At 36.9% G+C, this 23065-nt stretch overlaps 1 protein-coding gene and 1 long non-coding RNA gene across 2 annotated transcripts in view; one reads left to right on the forward strand and one right to left on the reverse strand.

The window, feature by feature from the left end:
• The window catches only part of LOC116428818 (protein unc-13 homolog A-like), a 98886-nt gene that overhangs the window by 64276 nt on the left and 11545 nt on the right, over positions 1-23065 (forward strand). The gene's annotated exons all lie outside the window — the stretch shown is intronic.
• On the reverse strand, positions 4076-5856 carry LOC143174979 (uncharacterized). The gene is made up of 3 exons (XR_012999534.1): positions 5641-5856; positions 4560-4683; positions 4076-4461 (listed from the first exon to the last, which is right to left on the reverse strand). It is a non-coding gene; the product is annotated as an uncharacterized LOC143174979 (long non-coding RNA).

The raw sequence follows: 23065 nt of genomic DNA on the forward strand, positions 1-23065 counted from the left end.
TAAAAAAAAAAGAAAAGAAATCTGCAGATTTCTTCGCGGCTACGTCTTTGAAACAAAAGATGCGAAAGGTGGGACGAAATTAAGATCCCTCGCTTGTCTGGAATCTACTCACTGGTCCCGGAGGTTCTTGAACCCCAGGACTATGTCCCCGGGAGGAATTTCGACCTAAGAATTCTTTTATCTTCCATTCTTTCTTCATTTTTGTGACACGGTCCATTGCGCCCTCGCACGGCGATAAAGGCGAATTCATGCTAATTAAATTGGACGGCTTCTTTATCAGAGGGTGGCCGAGGAGAGAAAGGAGGCCGTGACGAACTGTGCAACCGACACTTATTTCCATTTTTTTTGCAATTTAAACGAGCTTAACTATTTGAAAACGTTTATCTTTGGTAGACGTAGTTCTTGTTTTTCTACTTCCTTCGGAATAATAACGATTGAAATTTACCAGATAATTATTTATTATGTAATTTGCAAAATGAGATTATGCCTAACGTGAAAAATGATTTAAATCTCGTATCTACTCTAATTATATACTTAACATTTACTTGAATCCATAATTCTGAATTACAGATGAAATATTTATTTCTTCCTGGAACTAGGAAAACGTTTTATGTAACATAAGCATTAAAAATTGACATGAATAATTAGGATCAAGTGGAAATAATCCATTACATGTTTTCCACTTAAATTTTCATGTTAAATCTTATTCTGACTGATTCATTATTATATATCAACCTATCTATTCACAAATTCATTCTCAATCGATTGAATCGTGAAGGTGTCGCCGTTTTCGTATGACTCGTCCAGTATTTAAAAAGCGTGATCCGTATCTGAATGGCAGGTTCGTGGGGTCGATATGGGGGCACCTTTAAATAGAACGTTCACGTCCCGAGTTCGTGAATCTTAAGCAGCCCCATGACGAGCAAGAAGAAAAGTTCGGGAGTCGGCCAATATTGCCGGGAAGTGCAAGGACGCGCAACGGGGAAAGTGAAAACCGAACGGCCCTGTTTGTTTTTTCCGCACGAAGAGCACCAAGTGCATCTTATCTTTCGACGGAGGGTCGGACAAATTAAATTAGAGTGCAGCCTTACCTCGGATAGGGGCGCAATTCAGTCACGTGCGATAGTCCGACCCCTTCCACAGTCTCGAATACTCGTGTCGCTCTTTGGTTAGCCTCCCTCTCGCGGAGATTCGTCGTAATCTCCTTCTAAGCGATCAAGCAAACTATAGACCTTAATCTTACGACACAAATTTCGTCAACTAACACGTATTCATTGCGGAATGCCTCGGTCATTATAAAATCATAATTATCGACACACTCTATAGGCGTGTGGAAGATTTTGTGTATTAGAATTGTTTTTTGGAAAATTAGTGGTTTCAATTGGTAACTTGGAATAGAAGAAAAATTGTTCACCGTACTGAGGTTTGTTTAAGATTCCAAGTTTTGGAATTGACATTCGTCGATTTTAACGACATTTTAATTGAAGTTTAATTACCATTAATCAAGATTTAATTAGATAAAATTTGAAGGACCATCATTCAAATTGAAAGGTGAAAACAAGTTTCAGTATAAGAAAGAATTTATTCGATTAAGTATATAGAAAATTGTTTGAATAGGCTATATATTTATATAATGAAAATGTACTCAAATTTCTTAAAAATAAACACTGAAAATAAGTATAAGGTATTGAGATAATGAGAAAGAAAATTACCCGTCGAATGCAATGAACAATAAAAGGAAGCTCGGTATCATTAACAGCAGTTAACACGTTAAGCGCGACGCAGTCACCGGTGACTGACGCAGTCTGAATGGAAATTATTGTGTATTGACAATAAACAAATACCATATTTATTAGTAGAGTAATATTTATTATATATTTGGACATCAACTCGAGAAATAGTACACAGCGTTTCTATATACATGAATATGCGACAAAACAGGATATTTTATTTGTTAAACAATATTTTTAACGACACGACTCACAATATAACGCCACAATTCGGCAAAATATACAATGCCCCAAATCCTATCACTCGCCCAATATATACATTCGCATATTTCCATCTCATTCGCACATCTTCCAAAACATTCTTTCGTCAGCATGCATTAACTTCACGTATGTTTGGAATATTCTAGATTCATTGAAATAAACAGTGTTACATGCAAACATCAATATCTCAGATAATCAATATATTCTAAAATAATCCAAATGACATAAACGTTCATATACACACGTACAATCGCCGTTCAGGGATAGTTTCTTTCTTTAAACCCATTACTTCTTCAACTGGGGTTAAATTATAGATAAAGTAGTAGATCAAGTTCCTTATTATCTTCCTACATTGCTTATGCGGCTAGGAAAGTTAATACAGAAACAACTTATTATCTACCAGACACTGAACAGGACTGAAACACTTTCTTAAATGCGATGAAAACTAAATTAACAAAATTTTCATCTAGGGAATTAAATGAGGAATCTATTCAACTTCTTAATCTTGAATCTTACTTATCTCTAGTTACATTCTGCGCTTGTTGCAAGGGCCAAGCACAGCTGGGCAAGGTGTTCAATAAGAAACTAATAAAAATACATCTAAACAACTTGGTTCAAAGGCTCATTGTAGCATTCTACAGTCTTCCTTGCTCATTATTCTACTGGGCACGAAGTACCAACGACGGCTATTTTCAAGAGTATGCTGCGAAGAATCATCCTTACCTAACAGGAATCTTTGCCGGGTTACAGGATCGGGAGGAGAACAAAATGATTTTATACTAACCTGATACACTAAAACGATTAAAAGCAAATCTATACATTTACGATCGAATGAAAGAAAAATCCGTAAAGAAAGCACAAGTGAAGAAGCGAGACGAAAAAATGGAAACAAGGAAAATACTGTAGATGTCAAGTAACATCAACGTACGAGCATTTCGCTGCAATACTTGCGGAATATGAGAACATGAGGAACAATTACCGTTCATCTATTCATCTATTGCACGCACGTTCATCGTTCATTCGCACATCCATTCCCACATGTTGTACGTTTAGTGATAATAAATATATATATTAATGTACAGATTGCGATATATTTACATATAGATTTATCGCAACCTCATCGGCAATATTGATATCGCGGTCTAAACGAAAAGGAAGACAAATAAGCTTGGCGCTGAACGTGTTAAACAGAAATTGGATGGTATAATTAATTCCTGCATAGTTCATGCTGTAGATTTCATAACAAACGAATATTTGTAACGGAATATAATTAATTGCTTGTAGAAGTTTTTTTTTATATTCTCGGTTTTACGCACAAACACTTTTGCCATTTTCATATAATTAACTCAGCACAGAAATTAAAAACAACGACCGTATTGTATTATGAAAAATCGAAAAAACGTTTCTGGGTACCCAATATTGAAAACATTCATTTGCTGAAACGAAATTGCTATGCAAATATACTCGATACTCGGAAACAGAGTTTAGTCTGGAATATTTAACGGACGGTAAACGATTTCTATCATTGAACAGTCTAAGTTATTCGATTTCACAGTCGTTGGATGGCTGCTATAAAATAAGAGAAGCGTAGAAATTCGTTCAGTGGCTAAGGTAAACGAGCAGCGTTTTCTGGGGATGTGAGGCGAAATTTCAAAAATGGCCAATAATAACGGCTCCTTTCTAGAGTATCGAGGGTAGGGGGAAGTGCTTTGTCGCTGCATTTACCAGAAATTCCGTGGAGAACGGGGTAAATTGAATTACGAGGTAGCGTAGGTTGATGTATTCTCGGTGGGACAAGTATAGTGACTTCCGTGGGACCTCCTAGATGCTTCGTAAGCGATACTCCAGTTAGAGGATGTTTAAAAAGTGTAATTACTTTAGAAATATATGTAGTAATTGCAAGTAAATATCGTTCTTCTTCCTAATTTGTTGTGTAGTTTAAATTTGTATAGTTTAGAAGTAAATACCTAACAAAATCAGCTCAAGTACACTTAATCAAAGACATGATCAATCTTCAGCAGAATATCTTTCTAGATCAACTTTTATGTATTTCAACGTAAATGTGTATCTGCACAATTTGGATAACGAAATATTTCAACAAACATATTTATCGAACTATAATTACATTTTGAAGTGTAAGGAAAACTAGGCAAAATATTGTTGGAACAAAAATAGTGACTCTAATTGATTCTCATTTAGTCCCTTCACAGCATATGAATTACATATGTAGGATTTATTGGAGTGATCTAAAAACATTTATACGCTTTCTTCACAATTCTCTCTCTCTCTCTCTCTGTCTGAATTCGCTTTGCACGCACGATCTATTTCACACCATTGCTCTTCACAATCTGCTGCGATCCTTGACGGTCCTCTAGTAACGCGTGGGCTATGGAAAACAAGTCGTTGATAACGCGTAGCGACAGTTCACGATCGTCGTTTGTCTCCAGCGACTCGTTCCTACGGCTCGTTTCTAGATATATAAAATATTTTTATTATCATCAAAACACAGAAAGATTTTGAGCAAGCTTATTTTGAGACGCCCAGTATACCGGGCTCGTAAAGTAGAACCTTCATAAGCGGATTTCATCGATGTTGTAGAACGCAGAATTGAGCACGTCATTCAGCTTCAGCACCTTGAGAATATGGTAGTCATAACACACGACGATTTCCTTGACATTAAGAAACCTGCAAACTTTAATTAACATTCACTCCGCCGTATTTTTAACATTCTCGTAATTAATGGTATTTAATAGAAATGTTGAGGCCAAAATGCGTCGTGTTCCATATTTCTGTAAATTCTTTTGTCCTATTGCTTGAAACGCGGGTACTTTAGCTCCTGATCGATTTTACGAGCTCACTATATTGCTCCCAGCAAGAGTGATGACATAGTGAAGTAGTAAACCAGCGGGGCCGTAAATAGAAGCTCCTTTCACGGGTCTGATTCAGTTATGTTCCACAGGCCCCAGACCGTTTTTGGTCTTCACAAGTTTCCCAGATTTGCTTCAAGAAGAATTTAATTCAAAATGCTTGGATGGTCAGTGTCTTACAGCAATGATATCACTGGTCGACGGAATTAAACCTCAAGTGAAGCTTTATTTACGGCATCACTGTGTTTATTATCTTTTTACGTCGTTATCTTTCAGTATACGAGCTACTAAATGTCTTTTTGATTTTCGACTCTCATTCCCAAGGAAATAATGTTGATAATTTATAATGTAGCTATGCGACTGAGTGCACTTCATTAATGGGTTTATGAATATTGTCTGTATAATGGTTTTACTTACTACCAACGATCGTTCGAATTCTCCGTTAAACGCTAGGCAGTCAGTACTAAATAATTTTTTTAACGTGTAGAAACACCAAACAAGAATTAGATCCGGAATGAATACATTCAAAGTATCACACGAACGAAGAAAACAAATTAAATAAGAATATCACAAACTACCTTATTATTTCTTAAATTCTTTTTCTCTTTTTAATGTACTATTAATTTACTCAGTGTTCCAGATTTTATATAAATTTTTCATTATCCCTTATAGTTTCAATTTTCCAATAAATTTCTCATTATCCCTGAGTTTCAATTTTTAAACAAATTCTCACGTCAAAGTGTTATCGTAAATAAACTGCATCGTAGAAATATATAACTTACGCAGAATTATACGAAATAATCTGACTCTACACTTTCGACACATTTTTTCCCAAGTAATTTCCTTCGTTCCAGTCGCGTCACAATTTCGTGCACCACCTGTGTATTCGTTTCGAGGGTTTCAATTCCTTTTGGTTTTCCCGGCTCGAAGTCAACTCGAACCCGGTGCCAGCAGAAGCTATCCCCTTTTTGCCTCGACCAGCCGATCCCGTCGCGGTTCCATCAGCATCGTCGCTGACAATCCCCGAGCCTTCTCCCCCGGCGGTGACGTCACTTGGCGCATAGCCAGCACGGAACGCTCAATGAAACAGTCGGGGAAGCCAAGGCGACGTGGTTGACGTAGTTTTACGACGGTGTTATGCTGCGTGCACACATTCAAGCCGGACTGTGGCAACGACCTTGACGAAAGATTTCCTGGATTCGTCGGCACTCGCGTTCTTCGCATTCCCCGAGGTTCTGAGTTGGGAGATGACATGATGTCTTGCAAAACGGCACAGGAGTAATATAATAGTATAAAGTGTCTTTATAGTTCACAGTTTTATAGGTTTGATTAGTAGCGTGAAAACAGGGATTGAAACGCTCCTGAAAATAACTGTTTGAAACTGTTATACAGTGAACATTGGATAATTGCAACGTTGGGGACCTCTTCATAATTGCAACATCTTCATCACCACCAGGTTTCTTATGTCGTAGTAGATATCCTTGTGCGCCCCTTTTTCAATTTGCTCTGAGACTGACTAGAATTAATCCCTTCAACTCATTACACTACATCCCTTTTAGGGATGAACAATATCTAATTTATGTATTCGGTAAAAATATCACCCTTTTCCGAAACTCAGGGACTGCAGCGATGGTAGTCCGAAATAACGGGCTACAGGACCCAAAATTGTGGGCCCTGAAATAACAGCCCCGCCAAACCTACAGATCGCTGCAGCCCCAGTTTCTCCAAACTCTCTTTTCCCCATTCCTTTAAGCTTGATCCCTTAACATTAAAACTACGGAGTAGTTGAATTGACATTTTGAAATGTATTTATAGAAACTCTAAGAGTGAAACTATTGCTACTTTAATTGATTTACAATTCAGTTTGCGTATTGCTAAACCAATTTCTTTAATAATTTCTCAGGGAAACATCTGTTATTTTTTAAATAATTATAAGAGAAAAGAATCAGGAATGGGTCATTTTGCTTTAGTGTTAAATACAGGAGGAAAAGCTGCAAAAGCAGTTACAGTTTTGGAAACAGTTAACACTTACACGACTCTTTATTTAATTTTGCACAAAGTTTTATTAAATAAAGTTGAGTAAAATCAATTCTGTGAAGTTTTCTTCCTCGAAGCGTTCTTCGAGAGTCACCTCGACGACACGTACAACACACAATAGCGTGAGACGACTGGCAGTGGTAGAATGGTGTAACATGATCCGACTATTGTCTAGCCCGACGATTTCAACGTTTCTTTCTTTTATTCGCAGTCCTCTCCTACATCCGAAACTTCAATCGCTTATCATACAAGCAATTGTGATTATTCGGTGTTATTGTAACTATAAAAACATAAGCACGATGGTGAAAGTTTCACTGATCGAAAGTTAAAACTAAAAAAGTTTGATTTTTGATTTAAGTGTCTGAAACTCATCGTGAGCCTTTAACAGTGCTGAAGGCTTCGACTGTGAATCTTTCTTTCTCTTTCACGTGCGTTGTCCTTTTCTACGTCCATCATGTTAAAATCTTCATTTCTTGGGATAGATCCGATTCTACTTCTTCATAATTGCAACCTTTTGGTCTCAACGAGTGTTACAAGTATTCAACGTTCACTGTATATTGATTACATTTGAAACAGACACACAGAACCGAAACAAAGTCATAACTATTATTTGGTATATGGGTTCTGAGCTATAGCGGTTTCGGTTCCGGTTCTCGTGTTTCCAACAATTTTCAAAAATCTATGAAAATTAAAATTAAATAGAAATATAATTCCTTATAAACATATTAAATTCAAAATGAAATCATTGATGTGTATACTTGACTGTATTGCCGTTTTTGCCGCATAAATAACCGTAGTCTAATAATCCTGGCAACGTAAGCAGAGGACATACAGACGCGACGTTTCGTATTTCGTGGAAAGCTATTTCACAGACAGCTGCCGTGAACTTTTAACGCGCTCAGCTGCCAGTAAATAAAAAAAACAGGGAATCGTTTGTGTGGTAACCTCCTCGAAATACACCATGTGATTCCATCGTTTCATCGGTCATTTTTAATCGTGCGAGTCCGCTCTATTACGATCCACTTTACTAGCTGTTGGCAACGTTGCTTATAGAAGTATTTGCATTTAAAATATGGAAAAAACTAGAAATCACGTGTTTTAAAAATAAGAACAAAAGAATTCTTCTTACGTTTTCACTATAATCTTAATGACATATTTTTGTACATGCATGTTGTAAAAGATCACGGGAAAATTAATTATCCCCACGTAATATCTTAAGTTTTAGTAATTACTCTTGAAAAAAAGCTATTATCAGTTAAAAAGAAATATATATATATATCCTGAAAAATTAAATTTTGAAAATGCAAATTGTAATCGCCTAAATCGAATCAGGGTAATGAAAACAGGAAAATTTTGTTTTTTGCAATTCGATAATTTCTATTGTTTATTTGAAAAAAACTAATAAATTGATCTAATTTATTGAAATATGAGAAAGAAATTCGTAAATATCTGAAATCTGAGCTTTATGTTGAAATCTCCTCCACTCGAGACATTGTGCGCCGTGATCGTGGCCACGGAAACAGGATTGATGAATCACGGGCAAACTCGTTCTTTCATGCTTCTAAGCGATCGATCGTGGAGCATGGCGCTCCAGCGTAAGCGACTCTGACATCAAGAGACGAACGACAGAGCTATGTAGAGAATGCTAAAACTTGTGACACAGTTGAATCGAAGATGACTTTTCGTTTGATTGTTTAGTTACTTATTCCTTTTACAGAATGAACTTCGTTTTGAAAATGTGTCAACTATTTGCAAGATTTTACCACTACTTAATTAAGATTTAAGTAAAGTGAAATACGAATGCTTTCAGTAACAATGTGCACGCAGAAAAAATTAATGATGCAATATTTATAATTAGTAGAGAGTCTTTCATATCGGTACATATACGATGTAATTGAATGAATAAATATTTGGATAATTAAATGATGGAGCAAATAATTTTTGGAAGATCAGTAACATATAATTGAACAATGGATAATAAGAAACGTAAATTAGTAATATTCCACGATAATCAGATACTTTATCCAGTTATTCTTTGCGAAAAATCTTATTTGAGACTTTCGACTTTTGCCCGAGGAGTTAGCTCTCTTTCGCTTGTACAACGTTATGCAATATACTCTCTATACGTTGAGAGTAAGAGATGAAGATATATATAAAGAGAAAACACTACACTACGAGAAAAATAATAAGATAAGATAATAAGATAAATATTTAATTTGGAAAGTGACTCGCAAATACACAACTTTTTGAAAGGTTTGGATGTAACAATATTATTAAATTTTTATTATTCTACCAACATTACAAATGAACCTTGTATCCACATAACGAGCAACAAAATCTCTGATATTCAGCAGACAACGCGCTGCCACTTAATCCTATCCAGTAAATCACCGACACGCATACCTCTTAATCTTAGAGAGCATCAGCTTGCGTTTAAAAATTTAAGGCATCAAGATTACACCATAGAAACAAAGTAGCGCATAGAAGTTTCATAGAATATTATCTCTCTTTAATCATGCAATAGAAGAAGCAGTGGCATCAAATGTCTGTCAAAATCCAGAACCTTGACGTGTATTATTTAACAAATTACTATGAAAGAAGGTTCAACTTTATCAGAGAAAATTGCAGATTCATCTCTACTAATGATTATTACCGAAAGAAAGACCAATTAATTTCTTCATCAAATTAACGATCCTGCAAGTGACAGCGCATAAGAAAGTCCCAAAGGAAAAAGACGAAAAGGAAGACGAGACTCACCCTGCGGAAGAAGCTATTACAAGATGACGAAGAGGATAACGAAGGGACTGTGACAAAAACGATCATTGAAGAAATTGGAGGGAGGAGTCGGAAAATGGATAAACACTTCGCCGCGTGGGAATGAGGCACGGAGAGGGCGAGTGGAACGAGTGAAAGAGAGTAGGAAAGAAGTAAAAGCCGAGGAACTAAGTGAGCCAAGCTCGGGAGCCGAGGCCAGGTTGGTTTTCCTGTTGCGAGGACAATCTGGGTCAAGCCTGGCTTAAAATATTCATAAAGCTGCACGCGAGATCCACGTACGACCGGTTCGATTCACATTAGAAATGCGCTGACTGGGGTATGTCAAGTAACTCTAGAGGGATGACGATGAGACACCGAGCCGCTGATTCGTCCTCATGTGTGATGTACGGTGACTGGTGTGTTCGCGCACACCCACTCGCCTCTGACAGAGGCTTGACAAAGCTCTTAACAACACCCCGCCGCCGCCGCCAACCATTTTCTTGTCCCGGGCGGTGACGGTCTGCCATTTCTGGGCTCGTTTCGGGACTGCCACGCGTGTCCCGGCCAGGACCGAATCTTCGGTTACGCTCCAACAGAAGACGACAGCGTCGATACAGTAGTGTGTTTGCAGCATCCATACGAACACCGTTTGAGTTGGATGAAATGTTGGCTGATTACGTGTTGCCGATGGTAATTCAAATAGAACAGTTTATTCGATAACGTATGATCTTTTATGAGTAATTGCTATCAACACTCGAAATACCAGACGGGTTAAAATGACCCATTTTTCATTTTCTTGTTCTCGCAATGATTAAAATAGTAACGGACGTTTCTCTGAGAAATTATTTAAAAAATTGGTTTAGCGATACGCAAACTGAGTTTTAAATCAATTAAAATCTCAATAGGTGCACTCTTGGAGTTTCTATAGAGGAATTTCAGAAAGTCAATTTAACTGCTCGGTAGTTTTAGTGTTAATTTTCAACTGAAATTGAACCGGTCACGCTGAAAGGGAATTTTTTCCACCAGCATATGCTGATTTTGATGAGATTTACGTGAGATAGTTTCCAAGAAAATCTTTGACGCGTATTTATCCTTATCGGTCAACATTCATTTTGAATGAGTGAAAATACCCCGCAAAATTAAGGGTTGAAAATATATTTTTTACAATGCCTCTAAAACTATGGGGTGTAGAAGAAATCTAAATTCTAAGTTCATTTTAAGGCGAAAATTCAATTCTTTGAATTCTCAACTTTCAATTTTCAATTCTCAACTTTGAGGAGTGTTTTTAGCTCTTAGCGGATATTAGCCGATAAGAAAAATATGTTCAAAGATTTTCCTCAGAACTATGTCACACATAAATTTCATAAAAATCGGCATGTGCTGGTTGAAAAGTTTTTCTTGTTAGTTCTAATTCCACCTCTAGGAGTTCTAATTCCTCGAATTTTTTCACAACTGTGCTCTGAAGAACTACTTTGACGTTAGCGATTCACAAAAACAAACAAAAAAATGTCGTTTCATAAATGTATGTTTCATAAACAAAAGTTGAGAATTTGATAGTTTACAATTGAATGAAAATTGCATTTTAATTAATATGTGTTATATGTAACAACGATAATTCCAGGTTTCTTCCAATAATTTTATATTCCTTTTTTCCCCCATCGAAGATGTTACCATAATTTGTTATTAACTTGCCTTGTAATAATGTACCAGATTCATGGTGAAGATTTTAAACAAAACTTAACAAACATAAATATTATTCAATTCCTGTGAATTCAAGTGCAATATTATTCTATTAATATCAATTATTACACATCAGACCAAACATAGGCATCGCATATATCTAGAATTTGACCTTTTTTCGATGAATTATTAATAACAAAGTAGTTGCATCGATCACAGTAGAGAAATAAATCGTAAGGCAAGGAGTTAATTTAGGCTTTTCATAATTCATATCTCTCATAGTAAACTGTCCTAATTTATACCAGTCCAGCAAATAGGAAATGTTTAGCGAGTGAAGCATTTATCTTTGAAGCCAATAATCTTCGAATGTTGGTCAAATCATTTACCGAGAACGTACATGTATGACTGCTCGTTTGGGCTTTAATTTCGTCGAAGCGAGCAGACATTCGTTCGGTTGATGTAAACGTACCAATACGGTGAATTTCGACATTGTCACGTCTCCGAAATGAAAATTGGACTTTGGCTGGTGGAACCCTACCGCTAAAGATATTCTGGCCGCTCCAGGAACCCTCTGTTCAACCCCTGAACTCCGTCTCTGTTCCGTCGTTATAAGCGTCTCGTCGAAATATTTCCCTGGGTACCTGGAACAATGTCTTCTTCTTCGTACGGGCGGGCCGTATCGCTCGTGAAATATTTTCCTATAAATTCAGGCTGCCGCGCAGCTTCAGTGGCTACGTGTTGCTGGCCGGATAGTTCCCGTGTTCGTAAACTACTCGAACTGTTTGCGTTTTAAGCGCCGCGAGGAGATTGTACATCGCGACGATGTGTCGATATTTTCGAGATACGCGCGCGTCGCGGACGTTGTTGTTTGAGTTTGGTTATTTTCTCGGAGAACCGGAGAGGCGACGCGACGCGACCGATTTATAGGATCCGTGGATAACAATACAATTCAAAAGCAATTCCAGCTTTGGAGTCGCGTGGATTTGCTATGGACTTATTGTTTTCTTTGACACTAGATTGACGGACATTTAGTGTACAATTTGTTCTCTCGCTGTTAGACAAATTGGTATTCATTAAATCATGGAAATTAGATGTTCAAAAGTAGGTAATTCAGGTATATTTGCGTAACTCGATAAATCAAAATCGATTCAAACACTTACCAAATAATTTTGGTTCACTGGCTTTTTAGCTTATCAATTTTTAATTGGTCGTTAAGGGAAAATAATGTCTTAGATCGATCGTTCATACTTTCTTATTCAAAGCAGGAATTTTGGTGTCTTATAGAATGAATAGGGAAAATGATAGCAATTAAAGAAGAAATGTGAATACGATTTGTAGTATTAAAATAGAATTTGTTTGAAAATATACAAAACAAATTGAATAATCTATAGTGCGGTACGCTTGATAGGAAGTTTGCTATCGATTTCTAATCTAACAATTTCAGAGTTTAATAAACCTAATAACTTGCTGAAGAAGAATGATAAAAATAGGTTCGTTCAGAAGGGAATTATGCTGCATCAGAACTTTTGGTTCTCGATCTGGACCTAAATTTGCGTATTGCTAATATTTCTTGGAACTTCATAATTCTGAAGCATGCTGATTAAATGAACAAATCAACATGCTGAACTCTTCCATCTTACTTGCCTCAACGTTTGCCTGTAACGTTTTTTTTCTTACCTATGTTAATTTGAAACGCCTCGCATTTACACATATTTGAATATAGGAATGGGGAGTATTTCACGTATAATGCAAACTTCTCAATTCGAAAACGTAAGCAATTGTTATGTTGGTGTACGTGAAATTTTGGCATGTGTTCAATAAGACTAATAATTTGAGTTTTACTGTAATACAATAAATTAGGTGACCAATGTTTTTCTAGCTAATACTAATAAGTAGACTGTAAGAACTTCATACAAGTTAAAATTTTTAGAAATATAATTAGAGGAATAGAATCACAATGGAAAATGGTTTTTCCTAATAAATGTTATAAAAAAACGCTACATTTTAAATGTTTTGTATATTTTTCATATTTTCATAAGAACCGCAGGTTATTAATGAGAAAGGTGAAAAATCAGACGCAAAAGAACGTTCTTCAAAACTCGAGCATCACGCTGATTTAAATTATAGCCGAGTAAGAGACTGGCTAATTATACGCAGCTGACCTACTGCCATAACAAAAGTAATGCCCGAGAAGTGATTCGATAAAGAGATCGATCTCCTGGCGATTCGAGTTTTCACCGAAGAAGATTACTTTTCGGAATTTGCATTTTCATTAACGGCTTAAGTCTCGTTCAAGAGTGCTCCGTCAACAATGTCTCCCTCCTTATCGTCCTGGAGAAGGACTAGCCGTTAATCGGTAGGGATATTCGACTGCTTTTCTTTCTTCGATCGAATGTCTCTTAATTTGAGTTGTTACATGAATGTGATTTCGCTGTTCTCAGAACTACCATAAAACATTTATATCCTTCTTATTATTCCAGCGAAAGTAATTTTTAATCCTTATTCAAAATAATCTTAATCGAATCATCTGAAATTAAGGTACTGACGAGGTAAAAAGGAGAATAATTATAATACTAAAAAGCGTCACTTAGGTAATAACGAAAACACCACAATACTATTTCAATTTAAATAATATCTAACACAAAACTTCCCAAAATCATATTTTACAATCAAAGGAGCATCAGTTTCATTAACCTTGTTACATTTTTCTGTTCTCTATTGACCCAATCGAGATGTTATCTTTTTACCACTTTTTTATTCATTCAATCCTTTTCGACTCACCCGGATTCTGTAGTTAAGACTATTTCGAACTTAAAAATGGTACAAAATTGCTACTACACTATTTGCATCTAGGTTTCTAAGCAATATCTCAAATGCCTAAATGCATACCGTATCGGAGTTAACATTAGAACTATCGACCGTTCAATATAATTTACACGTAATCCTTATAAAAATTATAATGATATATTTTTGTCGGTTTCTTCATACATTCATAATAACATCCTAATGAAACTATTTCTTTTCCAAATCATTTTGAATATTTGATACGTTTAAGATGTCAATAATTCCAAAATAAAAGAAACTGATACTGGTCAGTTTGACATGTGTGGTAGTTCCAGTATTAACAGAAATGCCAAATATCCGAAGTTATCTAAAAGATATAACCAAAGTTTCTTTTCAATTGGATAGCTTCACATAGAAAACCTTCGACGTAGTATTACTGGTCAACAGAGTGTTAATACAATATATTTGCAAGAGTAGATTCGCAATGTCCACCCATCGCAGGAATACTAAAAAAAAATATTCGTGGTTGAATAAGTTCCACAATAAAACGCCCCGCCGGGGGCTAATGGAAAAAGGATCCAGGATCATCTTCGTGATCCATGGTAGATCTCGGACTGATTGATGATTCTGAACCGAGCAGCAGTAGGCGTGCTGAGGAAGAACCGGGAGGAAGTCATAGTCGTCGGATCGATCGGCTCTCCCCGTTCGCATCCCCTTTTTCCCGTTTATTCCACTTTGCTCGCGGCTGAGGAAAGGCGGACCGGTTGCGCCCTAAATCGTCCCCCTAATCCGGGAGGAATCACGTCCGGCACGTGGCCCGTAGATCTGGCCAGGCTCGACTCTCGTTAACGCTTCGGTCCACGGTGAATGGAGTTGTCAGGAGGTCGGTGAAACGTTTCGCCGGATTTTCATTTGTGCCGGGCAAAGCCGGAGCTTCGGTTACCTGTTTGCTCGTCACCCGTCGACGTCGGCGCGCGGTTCGCGTGTCGTCGCCGCGCGAATTGTTGACTCGAGAAATTGATGAACGAGCCAGCCAGTACCGCGCGTCCCTTTCCTCTTTTCCGTCCGCGCGCCAACCGACGCGACGCATATTTGATCAGGGAATCGCGGTTGATCTTGACCCATCTATCTTCGCCGATGTCGATCCTGCAATAACGCCGAGTGACAGGTGTTTAAACAATTAAGCGGACGGCCCGTGTTTGTCTTAATGGCCCGGCAAACTCGTTACTGTCGTTCCGTGAGCGATGGCGACGCCGTCGAGGGCTGTTGTCGATGATTCCTTAACGGAGGAAAGAACGTAATTTCGTTGCTGGCGTGTTGGGAATTTCTGTTGATTGGTTGCTTGGTATTTAAGCGATGAGAATGCTCAACGGTTGTTCATTTAAGGTACTGTGTTTGACGTTAGGCGTGACTGTAGCTTGATATTCGTAAAGTATATTCTATAAATTTTTCGTTTATGTTCGTTATGCAATGCGATATTTTACAACGTAAAATTATTATTACGGTATCAGTTATCTACCATTTTTGTTTTATTTTATTTCAAGATTTATTTACATTTTTAGCGGAGAGTTATGAAGCTATATATGAAATTTATGTGAAGTATAAATAATTATCTTTTTCTAGAATACCGTAGACTGCAATAAATTGAACGTACAATTTTTCTATCGTTCCTTTCACATTTATACTTGATTTGTTACAATTATTTTCTATTTAATAACTATTTAAAAGGAACTGCATTGTAACGTATACATTAAACTAATTTATATATTTATCAATCTAGAACAAAGATTTATTTTCAGTTAAAATTCAGTGCACGATGATTGAAGAGTACATTAGACCTCAGTGTACGTGTTACTTACGTTCGAACGGTTAATTGGAGCGCGGTAATTCAGATAGTCCGATCAATTTTAATTCGTCATTCGATTAAGGGAACACGTTATCGTTCGGCCTGCTGACGATTTGCATTTTGCGTCAACCGCCGAGCGAAATAATGCCTGCACGCAAGGAGAAACGGCGTTGCACATGTCAGACGGATCGTCGGTCTTGTCGTGTGTAACAAATGTGCCTGTAAGTAGATGCAGGCCTGCAAACGTCAGACGTACCAGCGTGTGTCTTCGGATGCACGTGATGAATATACACGTATCCCGCTTAAATAGCCAAGCGGTATCCTCGTACCGCTATATTTACGGCAACGCAATTTCCACCGAGGGCTTACCGACTGATTATTCACTGACAAGAACTCTCCACTTCCTTCGGCAGTTTTTATTTTCGACCAGTACTAGCCATTAACACTCCTCGCTGCAACCGAAACTACATTTTTCCTTCTCAGAAGAGCTGTAACTTTTTTATGTTTGCATTCTGGCACGCAACTTCGTGATCAATTATTGCTTGGGTGAACTAGTTAGCAAGAATCGATGTGTATCCACTATAAATGACTGTAACGTAACATTCTTTTAAATTTTTGTCGAATGAGTTTTTTAATAAAATACTTTAGTTTCAATGATTATTTATAATTATGATAATTGTAGTTGTTAATGATTAATTAGATTGCAAGTATTGTAATTGGAAAACTACGCTCGCATAAATATTGGTTTGTAAAAGATTAATTATAGAATTTATAACTGTCTGTTTATACAATCTGTATTTACTAATTGTGGTCCTTACGAACGAATATCTGTCTAACATAATTATCCGAGTAAAGTCTTGTTATTCCAATATTACTAACGTACAATAATTGTTCGTTATCCGTACCAGATTATTCCTTCTCTTCATTCAAGTAATCCGTTTATACTGATTCGAATAAATAATTCGAATGAATCATTTTTATCGTTCCTCAATAATTCATATATATTCATTCAAATAACCTATACGAATGTTTCATACGTAATTTATTCGAATAATGCATGTAGACTCATACGTATAACAAGGTAAATAATGTCAAACAAGAATAACTTCTTCACGAAACTAACAAGACATCACATGACAATCAATATAAGCACCAACTTCGAACAACGAATAAATTCCATCAAATTCTTATTCAAATTAGAACTTCATTTATTCTACTCACCTTTCATTTCTTATTATAATATTCTGTTCAATATTTCTCCTAAACAATATTATTGAATGACAAACGAAACTTCTGTTATTACATATTTTTCTCGCAAGATAAGATAATATAAATAAGAACACAGAATAAGATACAGCACAAATTGAAGCTATTCTAGAACCTTATTCTACAACTTAATTATTTTTCATTTCCCTTATTTTGCGATGTAAAAGAATTATAGCAAAAGTTGAATCCGTCGACAAATTGATTTGACGCGTGAATTTCTAAGCCAAACGGCGAGGGTCGCGTGTTTTCTTTGAAGCACGTTCGAACACGAGAAAGGGGGCGGCCGCGTTAATACACTCGAACCCGGAGCTCCTTGAACAGAGACGGAAATCGTCGCATTCGTTGGCCTTGCGCGACGAATCCGCGGCCGCGTTCGTAATCATTTCTAGGCTGGTGGAGTGTCATTGTGTCGTCGGTCGCTTAATTGCGGGGGCGTCTTGTCTCGCTGGCGAGTATCCGACACCGTCACCCTCCGCCGCCACAGTAATTCTTTTTTTGTTACGACTCCCCTGCGAATCTTTGCGCGCCGAGCGAAAAAAGATACAAGAGTGTCGCGAAGAGGGTCGGAACGCGATAAACCTGGAACGACATTAAGAACCGTGTCGGTCGCAGTAGTCGCGTCTATGAAAATCTGGACTGAAAGACACTTGTTCTGTTTGCAGCACGATTGACTTTTCTTTGGCTTCTTTGTCTCATCATAGTAGTTGTGGACTTTGAATCTAATTTTTGCAGTTTTGTAATTATTTTTCTTTAATTTATTGGATTTATGAACTGTGAATGGAAGACATTGGTTACTATATGTGTTTACCTGTGTAATTTATGGTTTTTTGTTTTGAAAGTGAAATTTGAAATTTAAAATGTAAAACTTGAAATTCGAAATTTGACATTTATGAGATATTTTAAATATGAGCAGTCTATGAACTTGTATTTGTTTGGGTGAATTATGTTATACGATTCTTCTGTAAAATGATCATTATAATACACCAAAATTAAAAATCCGTTTCAGTCTAGAAATCTGGATGAATTATCAGAAATTTAGAATCCATCGCGAGCGCTGACAAAGCATATTGAATCGTCATTTCTATAGTGACCTTTCGGTTATAAATAGATTGATGTATGGGGGTGAAAGACAGATCTCGACATGTAGGCGTTAAGAGGCTGTCCGCCCAAGCTTTAGATCACTTTCGGTTTTACAAAGATGCTTTATAGCGAGAATTGCGTGTGGGCTAAGAGGTTTATCAGGAACATCCTGTACATCGAGTATTTCTATTTGCGCATTATAATTTTCTCGTTCTAAAAATATCCACTCAATATTATACTAATCCTCCTTACGTGGAGTTTTCGATAAAATGACACGTGGGAACAACACGTGGGAAATCTCATTGAAAAGTTCTTAGAAGAGTTAATCTATATAAGGGAAGAGATATAACACTAACATTAACACTGTATGTAGTTCTTTCGATTGCATTCTAAAAAAGAATTCCATTTTAAGATTTCTTTCCAATTCAATATTTACTGTTTAGAAGCACAGTTATATTAATAAATGCGTGTGTATATACAAATAAATTAATATAAATAAATAAATATTCAATGAAAAATTAATTTATAATAAATTATATAAATTTTAATAAAATTAATATTTCTAAAAACTTTTGTGAATCTTTTAATGAATGTCAGAGAATTATTTAATATCAGCATCTATCTTTTAATTAGTTTCCAAATGTATATACGATGTACATAACCTAATGAATATTAACGAAGAGTTGCATTCGTATGTCAACGTGGAATACATGATCGTTTGATTCCGGGTTGACACCGAATCGACGATGCAATCTCGCGATTATTTCGAACGATTGTACCATCATATGGGCCAGATAATACGGATATCCGCATTATTGAACCGATATGGACATTTGTGCAGTTCGAATAAACGGATCCGAGACCTGTTTGCGTTTGTTTGCATCATATTTCATGAGGCTCACTCGTTAGGGACGCACAATTTCGTTGAGCATCCCTTTAACCGTTCATGTGAATAGAATACAAGCTATCGAACAATAGTTTGGAAGTCAATTCATAATTTTCATACATCAGTTAGTCTTTCATTTATTTTCTGAATTCGTTAGATCTTTTACCAACGAATATTACTTGCAATTATTTGAATATATCCCGTTTGCAATTAATCAACTATAGGGATTTTTTAAACTCGATTACCTCAAAAACAAAGTGTTAAAGAATAAAATTTGATTTTACATTCTTCACTTATTTGTTCATATACAACAACTTTTTGCTATTCATAATATTTGTATTTAATCGAAGAAGGCTAAAGTGATCAATTTAAATTCCAGCTTTAATTGTTTCTTTTCCACGTCACACGCTAAGTACTTTGAGTACCCATGATAATAACTTCAAAACAATGAAACCAAGGAAAAAAATAAATTTCCTCAAAATAATATACTTTCAATAAACAATAAATAGTGTGAAAATTACTTTTCCTAAACATCACATACATTTTAACACAAACACACGAAACGAATATTTGTCAAACACACACACATGTTTCTTCATTCTCTATTTCATAGCAAAAAGCTTCAATCTCACGGCATCTCCATGAGAAAAAAAAACCAAACGGAACGAGTACCGCTCATAAATCGAAGAACGAATGCACATATTCAATTCGGTCGCATCGAACAATGTCAATGGAGGAACGAAAGAATGCGCCGGACCCGCGTATCATTGCGTCCGGCGGAAAGGAACGAACGCGGCGAAAGGGCAACAGGCGACGGTAGCCGATAAATTGAAGAAAACTTGTTTCCCGGTCGGCGAAAACTGGTTGAGAAATCATATTGCTCCCGACGTCGGACAAAAGTATATATTGGTTTCGTAAGTGGGCAGGATCGATCACTAGATGCTGTTTTCCAGTCACACGTGTCGTACGTTGTTACATTCAATTTACTTGTCATGAGTCATAAAGGAATCGACGACGAATAAACGTGCTGAATGCTTAGTATATTGACTTAGAACGCACAATTTATAATTGCACACCACGTTCAGGGGAACTGAGGGTCGTTTCCGAACTCTTGTTAATTTTTACGGTTACCGTAGCTGGATGGTTTATCATAAAACATACGGACACTGCGTGCGACGCAGTGAAAAGTTGCGATCCGCTGAGTGGTTGTAAGTCATCACAACGACGAGACGAGACGTGACGAGAAGAAACTATTGTCTGACTTAGAAGGGTTGGTGGCTCCCCATGAAGACGGATAGTCAAGGAGGCAAAGAGACTCTTCCAGTCCCGATGCTCGGGCTGCTACCATCTTCGACACATGGTGTTGGCGCGTGACAGTAACACAGAACCCATGGTTATTATTGGTGCGCGGTAATAAGAGAGGGCGGAAGCGAGACCAAATGCGATGAAGTGAGACGAGACGATAGAAAATAAAATTCTCTGATCTTGCTATATTGCAAACGTACGTGCCCTCCTCTTTTCTTCCTTTTCTTTAATTCCCAACATGTGTCCCGATTTCCAGTTATATTAGGTCATGTAATATGAAATGTCGGATATTGTGGAAAAAAGGAAACCTTACTTGATATTCTAATAGGCGTTTGTTCAATCAACATATACTTTATTCGATTCGATACACTTCTGTCAACGTGTTTTTAACATGTTAAGTGCCACGGAAATCTTGGCCGTTTTCCCGTAGAGTTATTCTTTCGTAGCAAAGAAAAGCAGGAACAATTATTGATTATTTGATTACTATCCTATATTATTATCAGCTTAGTGACACTACTAAACATTTTCATTGGACATCAGTTTTCTTGCATGTTACGATTGTTTTCAAGTAACTCAGAAGCGTTGGTCATCAGTGACTGACATGGCGCTTAATGTGTTTATGAATATATCCCATTTTGAGAAATTTGGAATGTTTCGAATGAATCAATTCTAAAGTCATCGTTACAAACTACTGTATGGGGTTTACTACGCGCATCATTTTTAATAAAACATCACCGAAACGAAATGTATTATCCCCAAAAGCGTTGTTCATATTTTCAGCGGTTTTGCAGCATTATTTCGAAGTTTGAATTTTATATAAAAAAATTACACGAACGTTGCCGGCGTCCATGTTTCCGAAAAACGATGCAAGGAATATTATTATGCAAAAAGTTACTCTGATAAACGATAATGAAATTGTTTAACGCGTTGAATGCCAAGAACTGTTTAACGTGTTGATTTCATAGAGCAAAATATACAAAGCGGAAGAAATATAATATTAAATCATTTGATTGAATTGCGTTATTATTATTGCACGTTCCTCTACCTGAATGTCATTGCATTAGGTAATATTATTTATAATATAGAAATATTTTCAAACAATCGTCGTTTCATTGAATGTACTATAATAATTCGATTTGGTTGGAGGTCACCGGTGACCCCTTGGCATTCAATGCGTTAAGAAGTTATATGGAAAACAAAGGAATAACAACAACAGTTACACAAACATTTATGAGTAAGAAAAATTCGATATTTCATGTTGCACGACCGAATATCAGCTTGGACACCCAGCGTTAACCTAATTTGCATCACCTTGATACCCACCATAATCGCGAGGAATTAAGTGGGACGGGGTTTTCGTTTCGCAACCTCGTCCCCTGTCTCTCGGATTTCCCGTCGGTCGAAATGTCGGTCGTCCCGGTGATCAGCGGTCGGAAACGAACTTGCGACTTTATTGGATTCGCCGCGAATGGCGTTTGGAATATGACCAAGTTGTCCGTGTTACCGGCCCGCGTATTCTTGAGTGTCTTTAATGGTCCCTCCTTGCGGCGATAAAGATAGGATTCTAGTGAGTTTAAGTGGATCGTGATGGGCCGCTGTTCTTTGTAATAAAATGTAAAATATGAGAAGCGAAGACGGAGCGCTCGTTTGGGTAAACAAGAGTGGCTACTTTTGTTACTTTTATTGGGTTCGGGTGGTGTTATAAAAATGTCAAGGGAACGAAATCAATGTAAATATGAGTGACAATATGGTACTACATCGCTATGTTTACTTGGAATTTCAACTTCATTTTCAATTAATATTGTAATGAGCAAAATGAAGATAGGGTTTTTGATTTTTACTGAAAGTAAAAGTTGTTATTACAAATATGCTAATATTATCGTTGCCACGTTCATAATATGGAAGTCAAACTGATCTGTCTTATGATAACGGTACCATTATTGTTAGATTCAATAAATGCCCAATAAGTTATTGCTGCCAGTATGCACGTTTCTTATTGATATTGAAACAAAATCCCCATAGTATAGATCTCACGGTTCATAGCTTCTGAAGGCTAAAGGAATACAAAAATGAATACAAAAGTTGCAAATATTATATCCACTCAATCCACTCAAATTTTTTTTCACGAAAAATCCCAAATATTACTAAAGACAGAAGATACATTTAACACGATGAAACTTTCGAAATCACTGCCTGGAGAATCTAAATTCCTGCTTTCCCGAGTTAGCCAACGAAAACGCGATTCCTCTGGAATTAAGCTGTCGAAGATTTCCGTGTAACGAGCGATTCACTCGCGCGCCGTTCGCTCGGCGGCATGTTACCGCTACGGAACGGACATTTTGATTAGCGCGCATCAGATTATTCTTCTTTGGTCTTCAGTATTAAATTTCGCCGGATTTTTATTTTGGTCCGGGAACCCGGCAACGTTTTCATCCGTTTGTCTTTCTCACGTCCAATCGAGAAAATTAAATCCTACGTCGGACTCGCGAGAAAAATCGATACTTCGAGCGTCCACAATTTTCACGCTTTCCCGTCAAGAAAGGACGCGATTCGCCGGCCAGTTTCGACG

The sequence above is a fragment of the Nomia melanderi genome, chromosome 10 (genome assembly GCF_051020985.1).
Source record: "Nomia melanderi isolate GNS246 chromosome 10, iyNomMela1, whole genome shotgun sequence".
Classification (NCBI taxonomy): Eukaryota; Metazoa; Arthropoda; class Insecta; order Hymenoptera; family Halictidae; genus Nomia; species Nomia melanderi.